This window comes from Lipotes vexillifer, unplaced genomic scaffold (genome assembly GCF_000442215.2).
Source record: "Lipotes vexillifer unplaced genomic scaffold, Lipotes_vexillifer_v1.1 scaffold1524, whole genome shotgun sequence".
NCBI classification, from domain to species: Eukaryota; Metazoa; Chordata; class Mammalia; order Artiodactyla; family Lipotidae; genus Lipotes; species Lipotes vexillifer.
This window is the reverse complement of record NW_006773476.1, coordinates 456,510-479,640: the sequence shown is the minus strand read 5'-3', so window position 1 is coordinate 479,640 and position 23,131 is coordinate 456,510. Positions and strand designations below refer to the sequence as shown.

General features: G+C 37.2%; 1 non-coding gene and 1 pseudogene across 1 annotated transcript; both read left to right on the top strand.

Annotated features, from left to right (window-relative positions):
* The window catches only part of LOC103086691 (tyrosine-protein kinase Fer-like), a 62,787-nt pseudogene that overhangs the window by 20,651 nt on the left and 19,005 nt on the right, over positions 1-23,131 (top strand).
* On the top strand, positions 18,514-18,585 carry TRNAE-CUC (transfer RNA glutamic acid (anticodon CUC)). The gene has a single exon. It is a non-coding gene; the product is annotated as a tRNA-Glu (tRNA).

The following is a 23,131-nucleotide window of genomic DNA, read 5'->3' as shown; positions in this document are numbered from 1 at the left end:
AATTAAGAATAAAGGGTCGGGGCTTCCCTGGTGGCGCAGTGGTTGAGAACCTGCCTGCCACTGCAGGGGACATGGGTTCGAGTCCTGGTCTGGGAAGATCCCACATGCCGCGGAGCAACTGGGCCCGTGAGCCACAACTACTGAACCTGTGCGTCTGGAGCCTGTGCTCTGCAACGAAAGGCCGCAACAGTAAGAGGCCCGCGCGCTGCAATGAAGAGGGGCCCCCGCTCGCCGCAACTAGAGAAAGCCCGAGTGCAGAGGCGAAGACCCAAGGCAGCCAAAAATAAACAAATAAATAAATAAAATTTAAAAAATAAAAAAGAGAAGAAAGGGTCAAGAATAGACAAAATGATCTTGCACAAGAACAAGGAACCTTGCCCTATAAGGTTTTAAGACTTATAAGGAATAGTATTTTTTATTTTATTTTTCATTTTTTTAAGGCCTATGTGAATTTTTTTAACATCTTTATTGGAGTATAATTGCTTTACAATGGTGTGTTAGTTTCTGCTTTATAACAAAGTGAATCAGTTATACGTATACATATGTCCCCATATCTCTTCCCTCTTGCATCTCCCTCCCTCCCACCCTCCCTATCCCACCGCTCTAGGTGGTCACAAAGCACCGACCTGATCTCCCCGTACTATGCGGCTGCTTCCCACTAGCTATCCATTTTACGTTTGGTAGTGTATATATATCCATGCCACTCCCTCACTTTCTCCCAGCTTACCCTTCCCCCTGCCCATATCCTCAAGTCCATTCTCTAGGAGGTCTGCACCTTTATTCCCGTCTTGCCCCTTGGTTCTTCTGACCATTTTTTTCTTTGATTCCATATATATGTGTGAGCATACGGTATTTGTTTTTCTCCTTCTGACTTACTTCACTCTGTGTGACAGGTCCATCCACCCTTGGTTCTTCTGACCATTTTTTTCTTTGATTCCATATATATGTGTGAGCATACGGTATTTGTTTTTCTCCTTCTGACTTACTTCACTCTGTGTGACAGACTCCAGGTCCATCCACCTCACTACAAATAACTCAATTTCGTTTCTTTTTATGGCTGAGTAATATTCCATTGTATATATGTGCCACATCTTCTTTATCCATTCATCTGTTGATGGACACTTAGGTTGCTTCCACGTCCTGGCTATTGTAAATAGAGCTGCAATGAACATTGTGGTACATGACTCTTTTTGAATTATGGCTTTCTCAGGGTATATTGGGCCTCAGTTTTCTTAAATGTCAAATAGATAAGTTAATAGTAGCTACCTCATAGTATTCTTTAAGCTTGACCTCTTTTTCTTCCCCATTCTGCCTCACATGTGGCCAAGCTGACAAGAAAACCTGAGTGTTCCCTCCTTTGGCACTGATGAGAGAGTCAAACCACATAAGCCCCTAACCGTGCACAGGAACTCTCACCCTGGCCCCATCCCTAACCATAACAACAACAAAAAATGATTCATTCATTTGTTTGTTTATAAAAGAAAAAAAGAAACTCAAGCTAGTCTTCTTTCCTTGCTCTCTCAAATCATTTTTAGACCTGCTTGAGAGGCTTGCCCTGCTCTCCCCAGAAAAGCCTCAATTGTGTAAGTAATAAAGCTTTTCAGTACCCTCTTGGTGTGTGCACGGCATCATCGGTCTTGATATCCAAATCAGTTTAGGGGTGGGAGGGTCCTTCCTGTCTCTTTAGGATGGTCACAATAGAGACAGAAGGAGATTTGAACAGAAGAAGACGGCAACGTGCAAAAGCAAGAAAACGGATTCTCCTCTAGAGTTTGGAGGGAGTGTAGCCCTGTCAATACCTTCATTTCAGCCCAGTGAAACTGATTTCAGACTTCTGACCTCCAGAACAGCAAGAGAATAAATATGTATTGTTTTAACTCACCATATTCATAGTAACTTGTTAACAGCAACCCTAGGAAATCAGGAAGTGATGCCAAATGGTGCTAGTAGTCACTGTGTTCATCACCACCATACGGAGCTTTTTTTTTTAATGTCAGTTGCACTTAAGGATGTCTTTAATGGAGATGTGAAAATTATTGTTACAAATATTGACCTTTGAATACATGGGTTTTTAATATTTTGTATGACAAAATGACACATATCCATAAAGCATTTCTACTGCATCCTGAATTATAATAACTGTCTCAAAGACAAACACTTGTACAATATACAAGCAACTTTTTTCATAAAACACCACTGTTACATGAAAGAATTACTGACAGTCAAACTTTACTTATTCAGACTTGAGTTCTTGGCAGACATTTTCTCTAACATTAACATTAATTTCTTTAAAATTAACAAAGTGAGCCTGTCACTTCAAGGAAAACAACTGACAGCATTTTTGCCAATTATAAAATACAAGTTTTCAAGTAAAAATTAGAATTTTAGAAAACTTGTATCTGCCACCATGAGGTTGACAGCTTTCCAAAACATAAATACTTTCCTGATGAGATCAATGGTTGGAGTAACAATTGTAATATTTTTACATTGTATCATGAAATATGTCAATATTTGGAAGATCTTCATAACTCAGTGAAGCAATATTTTTCAAATGATCAATGCATGATGTTACAAAATCTTGCATGGGTAAAAAAATCTATTCAAAGTGAGGATATACTAATGGATTTTTCATGTATGAAAACAAAAAATTCACTGATATGGTTTCAGATTGCATATTGGAACTAACCTCTAAGAAACTTCCACCTGTCAAATTTTGGTGTATTATCAAAGAATATCCACAATTACCTGAAATGGCTAATGAAATACTCCTGGCTTTTCCAACTACATATATGTGCGAGAAAGGATTTTCTTCCTGTATTTCAACCAGAACAGCAGAGTGAATGCAGAAGCAACTCTCTTCTATTACAACAGACATTAAAGAGATTTGCAAAAATGTAAAGCAATGTTACCTCTTTCTCTAAATATCTCGTTAATATAGTTATTTTCACAAAATAAATAATTGTGCTAACTTGTAATGGATATATTATCATTTTTTAAAGAATTCATAATTAAATATTTTTAAATTTCTGAGTTTTAATTCCTAATACAATAAATACTAATAGACATAACTCACACAAACAAAAGCTTTTTGCGGTCCTCAATACTTTTTAAGAGTAAAACCTAAAAGTTTGACAACTGCTGCCCTAGAGAAACTCTTACCCATACACTCAAGAAAATATGACTATTGCAGCTCTGTCTGAAACAGTGAAAAATGGAACAATTTTAAGTATCTATGAAGAGGTGAATGGAGAGATAAATTGTGTATATTCATACAATGTCATCGTATAACGCTGTTAAAATTAAAGAGGAGTTACAAGTTTTAACATGGGTGAATATCAAAAACATAATGGTAGGGAAGTTGTAAATTATATGTACAGGATGATAGATTTATACATTTTTTGAAAACACACATAAGGTTAAAAATACATGACAATACTAGCTTTTGTCTAAGTATATATGCATACAGTAAAATTATATACATGAAAACAGATGAGAAGAATGTCCACCAACTTCAGGATGTGGTTCCTCTGGGAATTAAGAGAATGATTAGGAAAAGGTACAAATGGACTTTGACTTAATCCATAATGTTTTTGTTGTTGTTGCTGCTATTTGTTTGCTTAGTGACTTTCCTGGACTAATTCTTTAAAGTCTGTATTCCTTGGTAGGTGTCATCCCTGAAGTCTCTGCTTGGTTAGATTAGCAATCAGTTAATTATCGGACAGATTTCCTCGAATGCCCTGAAGCAAGTCTCCAAGCCTTTTCCAAGAGGCTCTGTGTGTGTCTGTGTGTGTGTGTGTGTGTGTGTGTGTGTGTTAATGCATTTCTTCAACATTCTGGCAGGCAATTCACAACTCTGCTTTAGCCTTGCATGCACACAGCCCTGAATATGCATGTGGCTTTCTAGATTCTCAGGAATATGTCAGAGCTCTTCAAATCTCCCTATGGACATCCCATTCCTCAGTTTTTCTGCTTAAGTTTTTTGGTCGGCTTCTTATTAGCCTCTTATTAACAGCCCTCTTGTTAAAATGTATCACCACCTCAGGCAGCCATGATTTTAAACAATTGCCACTGATTCTTTTCAACACATATCCTGGAGATAGAGTTCATCATACATTGAAAGCTCCTCAGATCATTGCAAGCTTTGGTTAATTTCCAGAGTTCCCAAAAAGTTGGTTTTGACAATTTTTGCCAGTGCTCTTGTTGTTTTTATGACGGAGCAAATTTTCAGATGTACTACTCCACCATTCTGGAAATGCCTCTGCTTTCCCTTTTTTTTTTTTAGCCACCATATGGACTTATATTGAATTTAAAATTAGATTTCAAAAGGATAATAAATGTTTATGTTTAGCAAAAGAGAAGCAGGACGGGAATTTTAACAAACACCTAACAAACATGAATTTTGATAAACTAGGCATGGAGGGTTTCCAGATGTTGTTTTTAGAATCTGTGGTGGCTCTAAAAGAGTGGATTATTTTTTCACTTTATGAATGTGATGACTCCTCAGGAAGTGCAATGTCAAATAACTTTTAACATCAAGTTTAAGAATCCTTAGGCTTTCCTCCAATGAAGCAATTTTGGGGGTATCCTGCCATCTAAAACCAAAATCAAAGCATGGTTGTTCCTTTATTTCTGGTTGCCTGTAGTCTTTGTCTTAACCATTTCAGGCTGAAGCCCATGTCTCCTATCTACTTTCTTAGATTGAAACTTGACAACTCTTCCTATCCTTTGTCAGTAAGGTACTCTATACATGTAACTTACAACCTGAATTTTAATTGCTAAGGATCTCATGTTTTGTTTGTAAGGCAAGAAGTCCTAACTCTTTTCAAGCTAACTTCTCAAGTGATTAATCTTTTCCTAAAGTTAAAAAGACTTTTTTAAAAACTATTTTTCTGGGGTTTTTTGTCATTTTCCCTAAGAGCAAAATGATAAAAAGCAGCATCATTAAGTACTTACTACAGTTCAGGCATTGTGCTAGGCTCTTTATATATAGGTTGCTGAATCTAATGTTCACAACCATCTGCTGATAGTGGCCATATAATTTGGGATCCAAATCAGGACACTTTGAAGAGAAAGCACATACTATTAACAATTATGCCTAGATAAAATACAAAAACAGGACTGTCCCAGGCGAACTGGGACATCCTACCTATGAAACAGGTAGTATTATCCTTCTCATTTTACAGATAAGGAAATTGAAGCTCAGAAATGTGAAATAACTTTCCTTAGATAACACAGCAAGTTAAATGGCAGAAAGGTGTTTCAAACCCAGGTCTGTTTGTTCCCAAAGCTTGTGCTCTTTTCATACTACATGCTATAAAGCTGCATTCATTGTATCAAGAAAATGGTTTCAACAGCTAAATATATACAACCCTTAGTGCTGCATAGTAGGTCCTTAGTACCCCCCAGAAAATCTCCTGGAAAAAATGCATCAACAACTTCATGTAGCTGTCCTGCTATGTTGGTTTTGATTCCTAGGACACTGTTTTCCAGTAGCAGAAATCCATTCCCTCCCAAGAGAGGTATTTTGAAAGTTATAACTAGTGTAAACTGGCAGCCATTTTAGCATGCAGTCTATTTATATTTTAGGATGGAGATGGATTTTCAGTGCCAGCTGTTGATCAGCTTTCTAGAATTCTGTAAGAGGACACTGCCATTATTAATACAATATGCAGAGGCCAAGGCAAAATGAACAACACAACCCTTTATTAGAAAACAGCTACAGGTCATGTAATTACCACAGCCTATATCCTCTAGCTGTATTTAGGATGTAAACACCAGTATTTTAAAGGTTCAAAATCAAACAGAGAAAACTTCCCCTTTTTACCCCTAATGAGTCAGAACAGCCACAGCATCCCTCTTTTTTATAGCTTTCAAAGATGGTCCTGAAGAAAGGGTATCAAGAACCCCTCCACCTACACACTCCACTGGGGCAAGGAGTATGGTAACTATAGGTCAAATAACTTTGACCTCCTTGGATATGAAGGAGAAATACTGTGAGAAAACATGGCATTGGGATCAGAAGTTCTCTGTGGAATGGAAGCTTCCGTGATAAATGCCTAGAAATCAAGATCAAAAAGCACACCAACAAAAGTGTAAACAGTTGAATGCCTCATTCAGAAATGTTTCGTGAAGCTGGGAGATTCATCTTCTTTCTTCTAGACTATGTGCATTCATTTCACTTAAGGAACAGTATCACGATCCAACCTCCAGGGCTAGGACGAGAGCAGTGACAGAAGACGATTACAACCCAGGCTCCAGAGAAATCCTCTAACCTCAGAACGATAAGGGAATATAAACTCCTGTAGGGTCTTGCTGCTTCCAATTCTCTCCTCTCCCATCTAGAGCAAAAACTTAGATTTGCAAGACTTGATCATCTGCCACTTAGAAGCTCATGAGGCCTAAAAACCTTGCCTGGGCATCAGAAGTCATGATGGCAACCAGATATCCAGGGTGAAAACCTGATAGATATGATTGGACACCTTTCAGTTTAAGACTAGAAGTCTGGATATGGTGTCCTAGCTGTGGCAAGACTGTATCTGTAAGTCTGTAAAGTTTCAAAAAGTTTAAGTAAACTAATGGACTTGCAGGGGTTTTGTCAGTGTTGCTTTTATTTAAGTAATTCAATGGGTTGGGGATCATAAATCCTAAGAGGAAATGGAAAGAAGCCAGTGGTTCACAGCAGTATGTCATATGGCTGAAGAATGGTGAATGTCCTATAAAAATTTATTAGGATGGGCATTTTTGTTTCTCTTTCCACATAGTGAATTTCACATATGTATCTGTCTCTGTCTTCTTTTTATCCCTGGCGAAAGACAATTCTGTGTGTTTAAGTGAGAATAGCCTTTACTCCCTCCTCAGAGAAGAATTCAGCCATGTACAATAATCTATTTGTAACTGTGATTTGTCTGTATCTGGCTTTGGGGGAGCATTTTCAGAGATTAACTGACCATGGGAATCTGTCATTTGTGCACACTATATAGATATCTAATCCAAACAGGCAGACCTATTGTCAAAGTTGGAGAAATAGACTTGAGACAGGTGTTGCATAGCTTTAGAAAGTGGAGACTTTTGACCTCTAAAGAATTTACCTAGCTTGCATAAAAATAACGTGCGTGAGTTTGTATATGTGGAAGTGGGCTATGTCCATCTGCTTTTGGCTTATCCAAGTTCTTCATAACCTCCAATTATCTGAGAAACCGGAAGAATTATTGAATGATTCATTTTCCTTTTTTCTCCCTTTTAAGAAGTGAGGAAATCCTACAGACGTACATAAATAAGCCAATTCAAAATGTTAAATAAAAACAACAACAACTTTTTGTGCTGATGTTTAACCTCTGGCTCAACTCACATATTGACTGGACAAGTGCTACAGAAAACAACACATAACAAAATAGAGGGGAAAAAACCCTTCAACTATAAACTCCAACTTGGGCAAATTCTAGCATGTCCAAGAGTGTGACATGATTCTTCCACCATATGAATGTGAAGTATTTTCTAAGGAAATAATTTAGAACACTTCCTCCTACTTCCAGAGAGAATTAATAAATTTGATTATAAAGTCTTAAAATTAAAAGACACTCTGTTCTATTTAGCTTAGTGCGCTAAACAAGTGCTTATATAAACCTAAAAGAAAATAACTCAAGAATTCCCACAGAAGGAAGAAACTGGACTTTTGATGCTTTAAATGTACTGACTCTTTAAGAAAACCCCTTCACACACAGAAACTTCCAGCTCAGAAATCATCGACAAGCTCAAGTAGTCAAATGGTTGGATTCTAGGTTCCAAAGAAAGAAAGAGAGAAATGAAAATAGATATCAAGTTATAGCACCAGTAATCACAAAAAGCAATTCTGTGAAGTAAGTTTTAATATTTTAAAATAAATATAAAAGAATTAATATACACTTCTAAGTTCACCTAATATTCCTAATCAAGGGGAATCCTCCCCAAAATCAGAGTAATTTGATAAGTTTGGTTTAAAAAAAAGCTAAATCTCAACTACACTTCAATTAGAAAAAAATTTTAACTTATTTGATATTCAGAACGCCCTGCAAAAACAGCTAAATGTCTTCTCCCTGATTTTATTACAGTGAGGAATATAATGCAAGTGGAATATTGCATTATATAAGTGCAACAATTTTTAAAGAAGTTAAAATGAAGAGATGCAGAAAAAGTGAAAATACTTGGTCACCATAAAAGTTTATTTTGAACTCACTATTATCAATATATAAATGTATTTATTCTTCACAACATTTAGATTATAGAAATGGATTAAAGAAAAGTCCACGCAATAAAAAGTCTTATGCTTATCAGATTAATTTTAAAACTAATCTTTAAAGCTTAAGTGTGCTCATCTGTCATTGTTTAGTGTATGTGCCTGCATCTAGATGTGTACATAGGGACTTCCCTGGCGGTCCAGTGGTTGAGACTCCATGCTCCCACTGCAGGGGGCAAGGGTTTGATCCCTGGTCTGGGAACTAAGATCCTACATGCCATACAGCATGGCAAAAAATGTGTGTGTGTGTGTGTGTGTGTGTGTGTGTGTGTGTGTACATATTGTAATGTAAAATTAAAAAATTTAAAATATATAGATGTGTACATATCAAAACCTATTAAAACTATTTGTATGATTTTAAAAATACAGGCTAGGTATATTAGAGGACTGGTAACTCAGGAAGAAAAGTGGTCTTTGAGTATATGCTTTGTTCTCAACCATGAGAGTGTAAAAATGTTATTTACTTTCTGCATGTACTACCCAGATGGCAAAAGTTTGTTTGTTTTTCTCACCCTGCACAAATACAATCACTCAAAAGGATCTGTTAACTTTCTTCTTTTCACGCTGATTTTGCATACTTCAAAAGTGTAAACAAGAGACAGGACATGTAAAAGTATGAGATTAGATCACTCCCTAATACCATACACAAAAATAAACTCCAAATGGATTAAAGACCTAAATGTAAGGCCAGACACTATCAAACTCTTAGAGGAAAACATAGGCAGAACACTCTATGACATAAATCACAGCAAGATCCTTTTTGACCCACCTCCTAGAGATATGGAAATAAAAACAAAAATAAACAAATGGGACTTAATGAAACTTAAAGGCTTTTGCACAGCAAAGGAAACCATAAACAAGACCAAAAGACAACCCTCAGAATGGGAGAAAATATTTGCAAATGAAGCAACCAACAAAGTATTAATCTCCAAAATTTAAAAGCAGCTCATGCAGCTCAATAACAACAACAAAAAAAAACCCAATCCAAAAATGGGCAGAAGACCTAAATAGACATTCCTCCAAAGAGATATACAGATTGCCGACCAACACATGAAAGAATGCTCAACTTCATTAATCACTAGAGAAACGCAAATCAAAACTACAATGAGATATCGTCTCACACCGGTCAGAATGGCCATCATCAAAAAATCTAGAAACAGGGGCTTCCCTGGTGGCGCAGTGGTTGAGAGTCCGCCTGCCGATGCAGGGGACACGGGTTCGTGCCCCGGTCCGGGAGGATCCCACATGCCGTGGAGCGGCTGGGCCTGTGAGCCATGGCCGCTGAGCCTGCGCATCCGGAGCCTGTGCTCCACAACGGGAGAGGCCACAACAGTGAGAGGCCCACGTACCACAAAAAAAAAAAAAAAATCTAGAAACAATAAATGCTGGAGAGGGTGTGGAGGAAAGGGAACACTCTTGCACTGCTGGTGGGAATGTGAATTGATACAGCCACTAGGGAGAACAGTATGGAGCTTCCTTAAAAAACTAGAAATAGAACTACCATACGACCCAGCAATCCCACTACTGGGCATATACCCTGAGAGAACCATAATTCAAAAAGAGTCATGTACCAAAATGTTCATTGCAGCTCTATTTACAATAGCCCGGAGATGGAAACAACCTAAGTGCCCATCATCAGATGAATGGATAAAGAAGATGTGGCACATATATACAATGGAATATTACTCAGCCATAAAAAGAAATGAAATTGAGTTATCTGTAGTGAGGTGGATGGACCTAGAGTCTGTCATACAGAGTGAATTAAGTCAGAAAGAGAAAAACAAATACCATATGCTAACTCATATATATGGAATCTAAGAAAAAAAAAGGTCACGAATAACCTAGAGGCAAGACGCGAATAAAGACACAGACCTACTAGAGAACGGACTTGAGGATATGGGGAGGGGGAAGAGTAAGCTGGGACAAAGTGAGAGAGTGGCGTGGACATATATACACTACCAAACGTAAACTAGATAGCTAGTGGGAAGCAGCCACATAGCACAGGGAGATCAGCTCAGTGCTTTGTGACCACCTAGAGGGGTGGGATAGGGAGGGTGGGAGGGAGGGAGACCCAAGAGGGAAGAGATATGGGAACATATGTATATGTATAACTGATTCACTTCGTTATAAAGCAGAAACTAACACACCATTGTATAGCAATTATACCCCAATAAAGATATTAAAAAAATAAAATTGTAAACGATTGTAATTAAACAGAACAATAAGGGCTTCCACAGTTATAAAGTGGCCAAAATTGTTGTTAATCTTCTTCACATTACTTTAGTTATTATAAAGTTTTTTTTCCTGATTAATAAAACACACAGGGCTGTGGCCATTTCCTTTTGGGTGCATCTGTGTTATTAACTGGAGACTCTTGTTGCTGTTGCCCTTCTCTGAGATGGGCCACAAATACGAAGATTCGAATTAATAAAATCATCAAGGTGTTCTTTTACACCCAAATTATTGTCGGCACTTCCTAAATGACCACTAGGTAGCACCAAAGGCTTTCTCCTCCACTTTGTAACCTATTGCAAAGCACTCACAAAAAAGAGGACGCCAGAAATAATGGTGTATTTGATATCCTTTAAATTTTTCAGCCTCTATTTTTTCAAATGTTTTCTCTGCCTTTTTTTCTCCTCCCCTTCTGGGATATCAGTTACACATTAGTTGGCCTGCTTGATATTCTCCCACATGTTTCTCTTCATATTTCTGGTCATTTTTCTCTCTGTTTTTCAAATTGATTCTTGAAATTGAGTCCACTAATTCATTCTTCTGCCATCTCCTATCTGCTGTTGAGCCCATCTAGTAAATTTATTTCAGTTGTATTTTTCAGCTCTACAATTTCTATTTGTTTTGTTGTTGTTGTTGTTGTTGTTATAGCGTCCACATCTCTGTTGCAATGTTCTCATTCATTGATACCACATTTTCCTTTAATTCTTTGAACATATATACAGTAGATGTTTTTAAGTCTCTGTCTGCTAAATCTGATATTGGGGCTCACTCAGAGTCAGTTTCTATTGACTGCTATTCCCCTATCCCAGGGCCTCACTTTTTTTCTTTTTAACATCTTTTTTGGAGTATAATTGCTTTACAATGTTCTGTTAGTTTCTGCTGTATAACAAAGTGAATCAGCTATATGTATACATTTATCACCATACCAGCTCCTTCTTGAACCTCCCTCCCACTGTCCCTATCCCACTCCTCTAGGTGGTCACAAAGCACCAAGCTGATCTCCCTGTGCTATGCAGCCACTTCCCAACTAGCTATCTATTTCACATTTGGTAGTGTATATATGTCAGTGCTACTCTCTCACTTCATCCCAGGTTCCCCTCCCCCGGCCCGGTGTCCTCAAGTCCATTCTCTACATCTGAGTCTTTATTCCTGTCCTGCCCCTAGGTTCTTCAGAACCATTTTTTTTAGATTCCATATATATGTGTAAGCGTACAGTATTTGTTTCTCTCTTCCTGACTTACTTTACTCTGTATGACAGGCTCTAGGCCCATCCAGCTCACTACAAATAAACCAATTCCGTGTCTTTTTATGGCTGAGTAATACTCCATTGTATATATGTGCCACATCTTCTTTATCTATTCATCTGTCGACACTTAGGTTGCTTCCATGTCCTGGCTATTGTAAATAGAGCTGCAATGAACATTGTGGTACATGACTCTTTTTGAATGATGGTTTTCTCAGGGTATATGCCCAGTAGTGGGATTGCTGGGTCATATGGTAGTTCTATTTTTAGTTTTTTAAGGAACCTCCATACTGTTCTCCATAGTGGCTGTATCAATTTACATTCACACCAACAGTGCAAGAGGGTTCCCTTTTCCTCACATCCTCTCCAGGATTTATTGTTTCTAGAATTTTTGATGATGGCCATTCTGGCCGGTGTGAGATGATATCACATTGTAGTTTGGATTTGCTTTTCTCTAATGATTAATGATGTTGAGCATTCTTTCAAGTGTTTGTTGCAAACTGTATTTCTTCTTTGGAGAAATGTCTGTTTAGGTCTTCTGCCCATTTTTGGATTGGGTTGTTTGTTTTTTTGATATTGAGCTGCATGAGCTACTTGTAAATTTTGGAGATTAATCCTTTGTCAGTTGCTTCATTTGCAAATATTTTCTCCCATTCTGAGGGTTGTCTTTTCATCTTGTTTATTGTTTCCTTTGCTGTGTAAAAGCTTTTAAGTTTCATTAAGTCTCATTTGTTTATTTTTGTTTTTATTTACATTTCTCTAGGAGGTGGGCCAAAAAGGATCTTGCTGTGATTTATGTCATGGAGTGTTCTGCCTATGGTTTTCTCAAAGAGTTGTTGTTTTTTTTTAACATCTTTATTGGGGTATAATTGCTTTACAATGGTGTGTTAGTTTTCAAAGAGTTTTATAGTGTCTGGCATTACATTTAGGTCTTTAATCCATTTTGACTTTATTTTTCTGTATGGTGTTAGGAAGTGTTCTAATTTCATTCTCTTACATGTAGCTGTCCAGTTTTCCCAGCACCACTTATTGAAGAGGCTATCTTTTCTCTATTCTATATTCTTGCCTCCTTTATCAAAGATAAGATGACCATATGTGCATGGGTTTTATCTCTGGGCTTTCTATCATGTTCCACTGATATATATTTGTTTTTGTGTCAGTACTGTACTGTCTTGATTACTGTAGCTTTGTAGTATAGTCTGAGGTCAGGGAACCTGATTCCTCCAGCTCCATTTTTCTTTCACAAGATTGCTCTGGTTATTCGGGGTCTTTTGGGTTTCCATACAAATTTTAAAATTTATTGTTCTAGTTCTATGAAAAGTGCCATTGGTAGTTTGATATGGGTTGAAATGATTCTGTAGATTGCTTGGGATAATATAGTCATTTTCACAATTTTGATTCTTCGAATCCAAGAACATGGTATACCTCTCCATCTGTTTATATCGTCTTTGATTTCTTTCATCACTGTCTTATAGTTCTCTGCATACAGGTCTTTTGTCTCCTTAGGTAGGTTTATTCCTAGGTATTTCATTCTTTTTGTTGCAATGGTAAATGGGAGTGTTTCATTAATTTCTCTTTCAGATTTTTTGTCATTAGTGTATAGGAATGCAAGAGATTTCTGTGCATTAATTTTGTATCCTGCTACTTTTCCAAATTCATTGATTAGCTCTAGTAGTTTTCTGGTAGCATCTTTAGGATTCTCTATGTATAGTGTCATGTCATCTGCAAACAGAGACAGTTTTACTTCTTCTTTTCCGATTTGGATTCCTTTTATTTCCTTTTCTTCTCCGATTGCTGTAGCTAAAACTTCCAAAACTATGTTGAATAATAGTGGTGAGAGTGGACAACCTTGTCTTGCTCCTGATCTTAGAGGAAATCGTTTCAGTTTTTCACTATTGAGAACAATGTTGGCTGTGGGTTTGTCATATATGGTCTTTATTTTGTTGAGGTAGGTTCCGTCTATGCCCACCTGCTGGAGAGTTTTTTTTGTCATAAATGGGTGTTGAATTTTGTCCAAAGATTTTGCTGCATCTATTGAGATGATCATATGGTTTTTATCCTTCAATTTGTTAATATGGTGTATCACATTGATTGATTTGCATATATTGAAGAATCCTTGCATTCCTGGGATAAACCACACTTGATCATGGTGTGTGATCCTTTTAATGTGCTGTTGGATTCTGTTTGCTAGTAGTTTGTTGAGGATTTTTGCATCTATGTTCGTCAGAGATATTGGTCTGTAATTTTCTTTCTTTGTGACATCTTTCTCTGCTTTTGGTATCAGGGTGATGGTGGCCTCGTAGAATGAGTTTGGGAGTGTTCCTCCCTCTGCTGCATTTTGGAAGAGTTTGAGAAGGATAGGTGTTAGCTCTTCTCTAAATGTTTGATAGAATTCACCTGTGAAGCCATCTGGTCCCGGGCTTTTGTTTGTTGGAAGATTTTTAATCACAGTTTCAATTTCAGTGCTTGTGATTGATCTGTTCATATTTTCTATTTCTTTCTGGTTCACTCTTGGAAGGTTGTACTTTTCTAAGAATTTGTCCATTTGTTCCAGGTTGTCCATTTTATTGGCATATCATTGCTTGTAGTAGTCTCTCAAGATCCTTTGTATTTCTGCAGTGTCAGTTGTTACTTCTCCTTTTTCATTTCTAATTCTATTGATTTGAGTCTTCTCCCTTTTTTTCTTGATGAGTCTGGCTAATGGTTTATGAATTTCGTTTATCTTTTCAAAGAACCAGCTTTTATCTTTATTAATCTTTGCTATTTTTTCCTTCATTTCTTTTTCATTTATTTCTGATCTGATCTTTATGATTTTCTTTCCTTCTGCTAACTTTGGGTTTTTTTTCTTCTTCTTTCTCTAACTGCTTTAGGTGTAAGTTTAGGTTGTTTATTTGAGATGTTTCTTGTTTCTTGAGGTAGGATTGTATTGCTGTAAACTTTCCTTTAGAAATGCTTTTGCTGCATTCCATAGGTTTTGGGTCGTTGTGTTTTCATTGTCATTTGTTTCTAGGTATTTTTTGATTTCCTCTTTGATTTCTTAAGTGATCGCTTAGTTATTTAGTAGTGTATTGTTTAGTCTTCATGTGTTTGTATTTTTTTACAGTTTTTTCCCTGTAATTGATATCTGGTCTCATAGAGTTGTGGTCAGAAAAGATATTTGATACGATTTCAATTTTCTTAAATTTACCAGGGCTTGATTAGTGACCCAAGATATGATCTATCCTGGAGAATGTTCCATGAGCACTTGAGAAGAAAGTGTACTCGGTTGTTCTTGGATGGAATGTCCTATAAATATCAATTAAGTCTATCTGGTCTAATGTGTCCTTTAAAGTTTGTGTTTCCTTATTTATTTTCATATTGGATGACCTGTCCATTGGTGAATGTAGGGTGTTAAAGTTCCCTACTATTACTGTATTACTGTCGATTTCCCCTTTTATGGCTGTTAGCATTTGCCTTATGTACAGAGGTGCTCCTATGTTGGGTGCATAAATATTTACAGTTGTTATATCTTCTTCTTGGATTGATCCCTTTTTCATTATGTAGTGTCCTTCTTTGTCTCTTTTTAATAGTCTTTATTTTAAAGTCTATTTTGTCTGATATGAGTATTGCTACTCCAGCTTTCTTCCAATTTCCATTTGCATGGAATATTTTTTTCCATCTCCTCACTTTCAATCTTTATGTATCCGTAGATCTGAAGTGGGTCTCTTGTAGACAGCTTATATATGGGTCATGTTTTTGTATCCATTCAGCCAGTCTGTGTCTTTTGGTTAGTGCATTTAATCCATTTACATTTAAGGTAATTATCGATATGTATATTCCTATTACCATTTTCTTAATTGTTTTAGGTTTGTTATTGTAGGTCTTTTCCTTCTCTTGTATTCCGTGCCTAGAGAAGTTCCTTTAGCATTTGTTGTAAAGCTGGTTTGGTGGTGCTGAACTCTCTTAACTTTTGCTTGTCTGTAAATGTTTTAATTTCTCCATCGAATCTGAATGAGATCCTTGCTGGGTAGAGTAATCCTGGTTGTAGGTTTTTCCCTTTCATCACTTTAAATACGTCCTGCCACTCCCTTCTGGTTTGCAGAGTTTCTGCTGAAAAATCAGCTGTAAACCTTATGGGGGTTCCCTTGTATGTTATTTGTTGCTTTTCCCTTGCTGCTTTTAATATTTTTTTTTTTGCATTTAATTTTAGATAGTTTGATTAATATGTGTCTTGGCATGTTTCTCCTTGGATTTATCCTGTATGGGACTCTCTGTGCTTCCTGTACTCGATTGACTATTTCTTTTCCCATATTAGGGAAGTTTTCAACTATAACCTCTTCAAATATTTTTCTCAGTCCCTTTCTTTTTCTCTTCTTCTTCTGGGACCCCTATAATTTGAATCTTGGTGCATTTAATGTTGTCCCAGAGGTCTCTGAGACTGTCCTCAATTCTTTTCATTCTTTTTTCTGCTCCCTGGCAGTTATTTCCACCTTTTTATATTCCAGCTCACTTATCCATTCAGTGGTGGGCTGCACAGGCCCCCGGGGAGTGGGGGGTTGTGGATAGTGACCTGTGCTTGCACACAGGATTCTTGGTGGCAGCAGCAGCAGCGTTAGCATTTCACGCCCATCCTGGGGTCCGAGCTGATAGCCACAGCTTGCACCCATCTCTGGAGCTCATTTAGGCAGTGCTCTGTCTTCTGTGGGCAGACAGGGAAGGAATCCCCTCTCCTCGCGCACCCCAAAACGATGGTCTCTTGCCTCTTCGGCAGGTCCTGACTTTTTCCCAGGCTCTCTCCCGGCTAGCTGTGCAGCACTCTGGGTCTCACTTTTCTGTTTCTTTCAATGGCTACTATTTTGGGTTGAAAATTAGACATTCTAGAAAATATGTTGCAGTGATTCTGAATTCTGATATGTTCCTATGATTACTGAGTTTTTATTCTAGTAGACAGTTAACTTACTTGAACTGAAACTGCAAACTTTGTGTACCTTGTGGTATGCAGCAACTGATATATCTTCTTTGTTCTTATGGCTAACCACTTAGATTTTTAGCCTGGCCGCCTGTGCAGTCTCCCATGTGCCTGTGTAATTAGGACAGAGATGAAGCTCAGCCTTTCTGTGGTTTCCTTGCCTCTAAGGTTTCACACCTAAGTACCAGCTGTCCTGCTGGCCTTGAGCTCTGTGTATTGGCACTTCAAGTCCTTAGGCTTCAGCTTTCTGCTGCTCCATTGAAGCACAGATGGGACTACATTCAGTTAAAAAAAAAAAAAAGCGCTGCTAACTATATACCCGAAACAACTGAAAACAGGTGCTCAAATAAGTACATACGCATGCATGTTCATAGCAGCACTGTTCACAATAGGGAAGAGGTTGAAATAGCCCAAATGTCCATCAATGGATGAATGGATAAACAAATTATATACACAGGCAATTGAATATTATTTGGCCACAAACAAGAATGAAGTACTGGTATCTGTTATAACACAGATGACTGTAAGTGAAACATTATGCTAAGTGAAAGAAGCCAGACGAGAAGGCCACATATTATAGGAATCCATTTACATGAAATAATTGGCATACATAAATCCATAGAAGTAGAATACAGATTGGTGGTTGCCAGGGGCTGGGGGGGAGGGTGGACTGAGGAGAAACTGCTTAGTGGGTAAGAAGTTTTACTTTAGAGTGATGGCAAAGTTTTGGAATTAGATATAGGTGGTGGTTCACAACATTGTATATATATTAAATGCCACTTGCAAATGATTAATTTATGTTGTATGAATTTCACTTCAATTAATTATTTTTTTAATTATTTTTCAACATCACTAGCCATTAAAGAAATGTAAATTAAGACCACAAAGAGATATAAATACATACTTATTAGAACAGCTAAAATAAAAAAATAGCAACAATACCAAATGCTGGCAAGGATATGGAACAACTGGATGTCTCATACATTACTGGTGGGAATGTAGAATGGATGATCATAGTTTGCCAGTTTCTTATAAAACTAAACATTCCAACTAGCATACAACACAGCAATCATATTCCTGGGCACTCATCCCAGAGAAGTGACATTTTATGTCTACACAATAAACCTGTACACGAATCTTCACAGCAGCTCCATTTGTAATAGTCCAAAACTGCAAACAACTGAAATGCCCCTCAGTAGGTGAATGGTTAAATAAACTGTGGCACATCCATTCTATGGAATACTAATCAGAAATAAAAAGGCATGAAATACTGAAAACACATGGATCTCAGGGGCCTTATGCTAAGTGAAAAAAAAAGCCAATTTCATAGGGTCAAAAAATTCACATGCTGTATGATTCCATTTATATAACATTCTAAATGTGACAAAATTGCAGTGATGGAAAACAGTTTAGTGGTTATCAGGGGTTAGGCATGGTGAGGAGAGGAAGGGTGAATATGACTATAAGGGGGTAGCACAAGGAAGATCTTTGTGGTAACAAGATTGTTATTCATCTTGATTGTGATGGTGGTTTCCAAAATCTACACATGTGACCAAATGACATAGAACTATGCATACATTCTATCAATGTCAGTTTCCTGGTTTTGATATTGTACTACAGTTATGTAAGATGTAACCACTGGGGGAAACTGGGAGAAGGGTACATGGACCTCTCTGTACTATTTTTGATACTTGCTGTGAATCTATAATTGTTTCCAAATTAAAAAGTAAGAAATAAATAAATTTTAAAAATATACCTCAATAAAGTTGATTTTAAAAATAAAAATAATTTTTAAAAGTTAAACCAAACTATGGGAATTCCCTGGTGGTCCAGTGGTTAGGACTCGGCACTCTCACTGCTGGGGCCCAGGTTCAATCCCTGGTCAGAGAACTAAGATCTCGCAAGCCACAAAAAAACGTTAAACCAAACCACCTACCAAAAAAAAAAAAAAAAAAAAAGCAAATAAAGCAAATGCTCAGATCTTTCTCTATGTAGCTCCCTATTTCAAGTATAGACTTCTCTCTGGTCTTTACCTGTTTTGTGTTGGGTCTCATGAGTCCTCTCTTGCACATGCATACTTAAGCTGACGAAAGGATTTGGGCAGAACTTATATACACAATTTGAGTCTCACTCCTTCTATAATTCTCTTGCTGCTAGGATTTCCCTCTTTAAGCTTCCATTTGATTTTCCAGCCCTGAAAGGTACCTTGAGCCAATAAGACTGTGCTTCACCCCTGTTTCTTTAAACCATAGTCATGGGGGTTAGGAAATGGTTTCAGACCAGAAAGTCACAAACTAACTCTTACCCCTTGCAGTTGCAGTGTTTTTCCTTCTGTTTGATTTTGTGCACTTTCCAGTGTCTGTAACAAGTTTTTTAAATCAATTTTTATAATTGTTACCTGCAACAAGATTCATTTGACCACTTCACTTCTCCACAATTACCAGAAGCTTCTGTTTTATATTTTTTAATTATATCAATATTATTATAAGAGCTTCCTTGTCATGAAACCCACATATGAGGAAAGTTTCCAAATAAAAAGGAGAAGCTCCAACTCTACCACAATTTTTTTCTGTCAAATGTTCTTAATATGAATATCTTAGCCACTGTATTCCTCAGGATAGATAGAAGCATAATCAAGCTCATATGTACTGTCAAAAAAACTGACCTTTGGGGGGATACCAGCTTTATTAAAATATAATTCACATACCACATAATTCACAATGCAAAGTAGTAACCACTGTACCACTGTAGTAATCACGGCCACATACCACATAATTCACACATGTAAATCATACTGTTCAATATTTTTAGTATATATACAGAGTTTTGCAATCATTATAATAATCAATTTTAGGACTTTTTCATCACCCTCAAGAAGAAGCCTCTATACCCTTTAGCTATGACCCTTTTATCCCCTAGTCCCCACAGACCTAGGCAACCACTAATCTACTGCCTATTCTGGACATTTTGTATCAGTTGAATCATATAATGTATGTTCTTTCAAGGCTAGATTCTTTCACTGAGCATAATGTTTTCAAAGTTCATCCATATTGTAGCTTCATTCCTTTTTATGGCCAAATAATATTCCATAGTATGGATATACCATATTTTGTTCATTCATTCATAATTTTTTATTTGGGTTGTGTGTCTTTTTTTATTATTGAACTGTAAGATTTCTTTATATAGTCCAGATACAAGTCCCTTATCAGATATATGATTCACAAATATTTTCTTCCATTCTTTTTTTAATTTATTTATTTTATTTGGTTTTGGCTCTGTTGGGTCTTCATTGCTGCACATGGGCTTTCTCTAGTTGCAGCAAGCAGGGGCTACTCTTCGTTGCAGTACGCAGGCTTCTCATTGCAGTGGCTTCTCTTGTTGTGGAGCATGGGCTCTAGGTGCACGGGCTCAGTAGTTGTGGCTCACAGGCTTAGTTGCTCCGTGGAATGTGGGATCTTCCCAGACCAGGGGTTGAAGCTGTGTTCCCTGCATTGGCAGACTGATTCTTAACCACTGTGCCACCAGCGAAGTCCCTTTCTTCCATTCTTGTGGGTATCTTTTCGCTTTTTTGATAGTATCCTTTGAAGCATAAACGCTTTTACTTTTTATCAAGTACAACTTATCTATTTTTTTTCCCTTTATTGCTAATGCATGTGGTGTGATATCTAAGAAACCAGTGACAAATCCAAGATCACGAAGATTTACTTCTATGTTTTCTTCTAAGAGTTTTATAGTTTTAGCTGTTACATTTAGGTCTTTGATCCATTTCAAATTAATTTCTTGTATGTCAGGTGAGGCAGGGGTCCGACTTCATTCTTTTGCATGTTGATATTCAGCTTTCCCACACCATTTGCTGAAGAGACTACTTTCCCCTCATTGAGTTGTTTTGGTATTCTTGTTGAAAATCAATGGACTGTAAATGTGAGGGTTTATCTCTGGATTCTCAGTTCCATTCCATTTATCTATCTGTTTATCCTTATGCCAGTGCCTTACTGTCTTGATTATTTTTGCATTGTTGACAGTTTTGAAATCAGAAAGTGTGAGGCCTCCACTTTGTTCTTCTTTTTCAACATTATTTTAGCTATTCTGGATCGCTTGAACTTCCATATGAGTTTTAGGACTACCTTGTCAATTTCTACAAAGAAGCCAGCTGGAATTCTGATACAGATTGGATTGAACCTATAGATCAGTTGGGGAAGTATTGCCATCTTAATGACAGTTAAGTCCTCCAGTCCATGGATATAAGATGTCTTTCTATTTATTTACACTTGGTTTAATTTCTTTCAATAATGTTTTGTAGTCTTAAGAATATAAAGTTTGCATCCCTTTTGTTAAATTTATTCCTACATATTTTAACCTTTTTTATGCTACTATAAACGAAACTGTTTTTCTAATTTCATTTTCAGTTTGCTCATTGCTGTTGTATAGAAATACAATTGATTTTTGCATATTAATTCTGTATCCTCCAACTTTGCCACACTTGTTTATTAGTTCTAATAGCTTTTAGTGGATTCCTTAGGATTTTCTATATACTAAACCGTGTCATCTGCAAATGAGATAGCTTTATCCTTCCTCTATCATTTAAATGGCTTTAATTTCATTGTATTGTCTATTTGCCCTGGCTAGAACTCCAGTGAAATGTTGAATAGAAGTAGTGAGAGTAAACATTCTCGTCTTGTTCCTCACCTCAGGGGGGAAATCTCTGTGGTGTACAACCTTTATTTTTTTTCATGTTACATGTAAGCTATGGGCTATTGGAGGGTCATCGCAACTGTGCTCGGTTCTTCTTAGCTTTACTTTGTAGACATAGATGTCTTCTCATTCTAGGACCCAACCTGAGGCCTTACCTGGGCTATACTATTCTCTTGGCAGAGGGCAAAAACAAGAGGCTGAGCCAAACCACATAATCACCTTAAACCCCTACTTGGATGTGACATGTGTCATATCCATTCACCCTCTATTGCCAAAGCGTGTCAGTGGAACTCAAAGTCAAGCCTATACTCCTCCCACAAGAGGCATGGCAAGTCACCTGGCAAAGGGTAAGGATACACAGTCCTCTTACAGGAAAGGTGGGGAGTAAATAACTGTGAACAGTAATATCATCTACCCTATTGAGTCTATATTTAATTTTCATCATCTCTAAGAATTACAAAAATGATTAACTAACCAATAAGTGCAATTAATATCTTGACACAAAAACACAATGAGGCCAGCTATTTTTTGTGACCAAGACCATTCTTTAGAAATTGTCCAAGGTCACAGAGAATACTACATAGGAAAAGTTATCTAAAACTTCAAAATAAGGAAAAATGATGATTGCACGACCTGTTAAATATCATGGCAGCACATTTTCTAATAAGCCTTTTAGTCACCTGACTCTCTCAAGGTTTGTAACTTAAACTATCTACAACTGATTAGAGTCCAGAGAATTTTAGTCTTATAAAGTTAGAGGTTAACTTGCAGAAAACTACTAAGAAGTGATTCACTTTTTGGAGGCTACTTGGTTCAGTGAAAAAACTCAAATTTTTCAGTTTATTGCACTATAAAACATTAGCCAATTTTGAATCTAACTTACTTTATTTGGGCATTGTTTTCCCAACTGACTAGATGAATCCCTGTTTTTCAAATGTTCTTTGAACAAGTATTCTTGTATATCAGCTGATTCTTTCATTACTTGGCTGGAACAAAACACTGACATATGCTACCAAACTACTCTGTCTGAGACCTGTGCTTTTATAGATATCACCTAGGCCAAGCAATTTCCCCTGAAGCTCTCTCCTTCCAACCTCTCACCTATCTTCTGTGCTCCCACAGCACCCTGTACTTTTCCTATCAAAGCACTATTCACATTGCATAGGAATTGCCTATTGATTTATCTTCCTACCTTCCCAGACCGTGAGCACCTTGGAATAAATCTTGCCTTGCTCAGATCCCCAGGGCCAAGTACAGTGTCTCCCACATCCCATATAATCAATCAACATTTGTAGAATGAATGATTGGTCTGTGATTGTAGCAAGTTGATGACAAATAACTAAAATGAATAAATGAAGCAAGAAAAATTGGTCTTTATAATTCCAAAAGACACATGCACCCCAGTGTTCATTGCAGCACTATTTACAATAGCCAGGTCATGGAAGCAACCTAAATCCCCATCGACAGACGAATGGATAAAGAAGATGTGGTACATATATACAATGGAATATTACTCAGCCATAAAAAGGAACGAAACTGGGTCATTTGTAGAGACGTGGATGGACCTAGAGACTGTCATACAGAATGAAGTTAAGTCAGAAAAAGAAAAACAAATATCGTATATTAACTCATATATGTGGAACCTAGAAAAATGGTACAGATGAACTGGTTTGCAGGGTAGAAGGAGAGACACAGATGTAGAGACCAAACGTATGGACACCAAGGGGGGAAAGCAGCGGGTGTG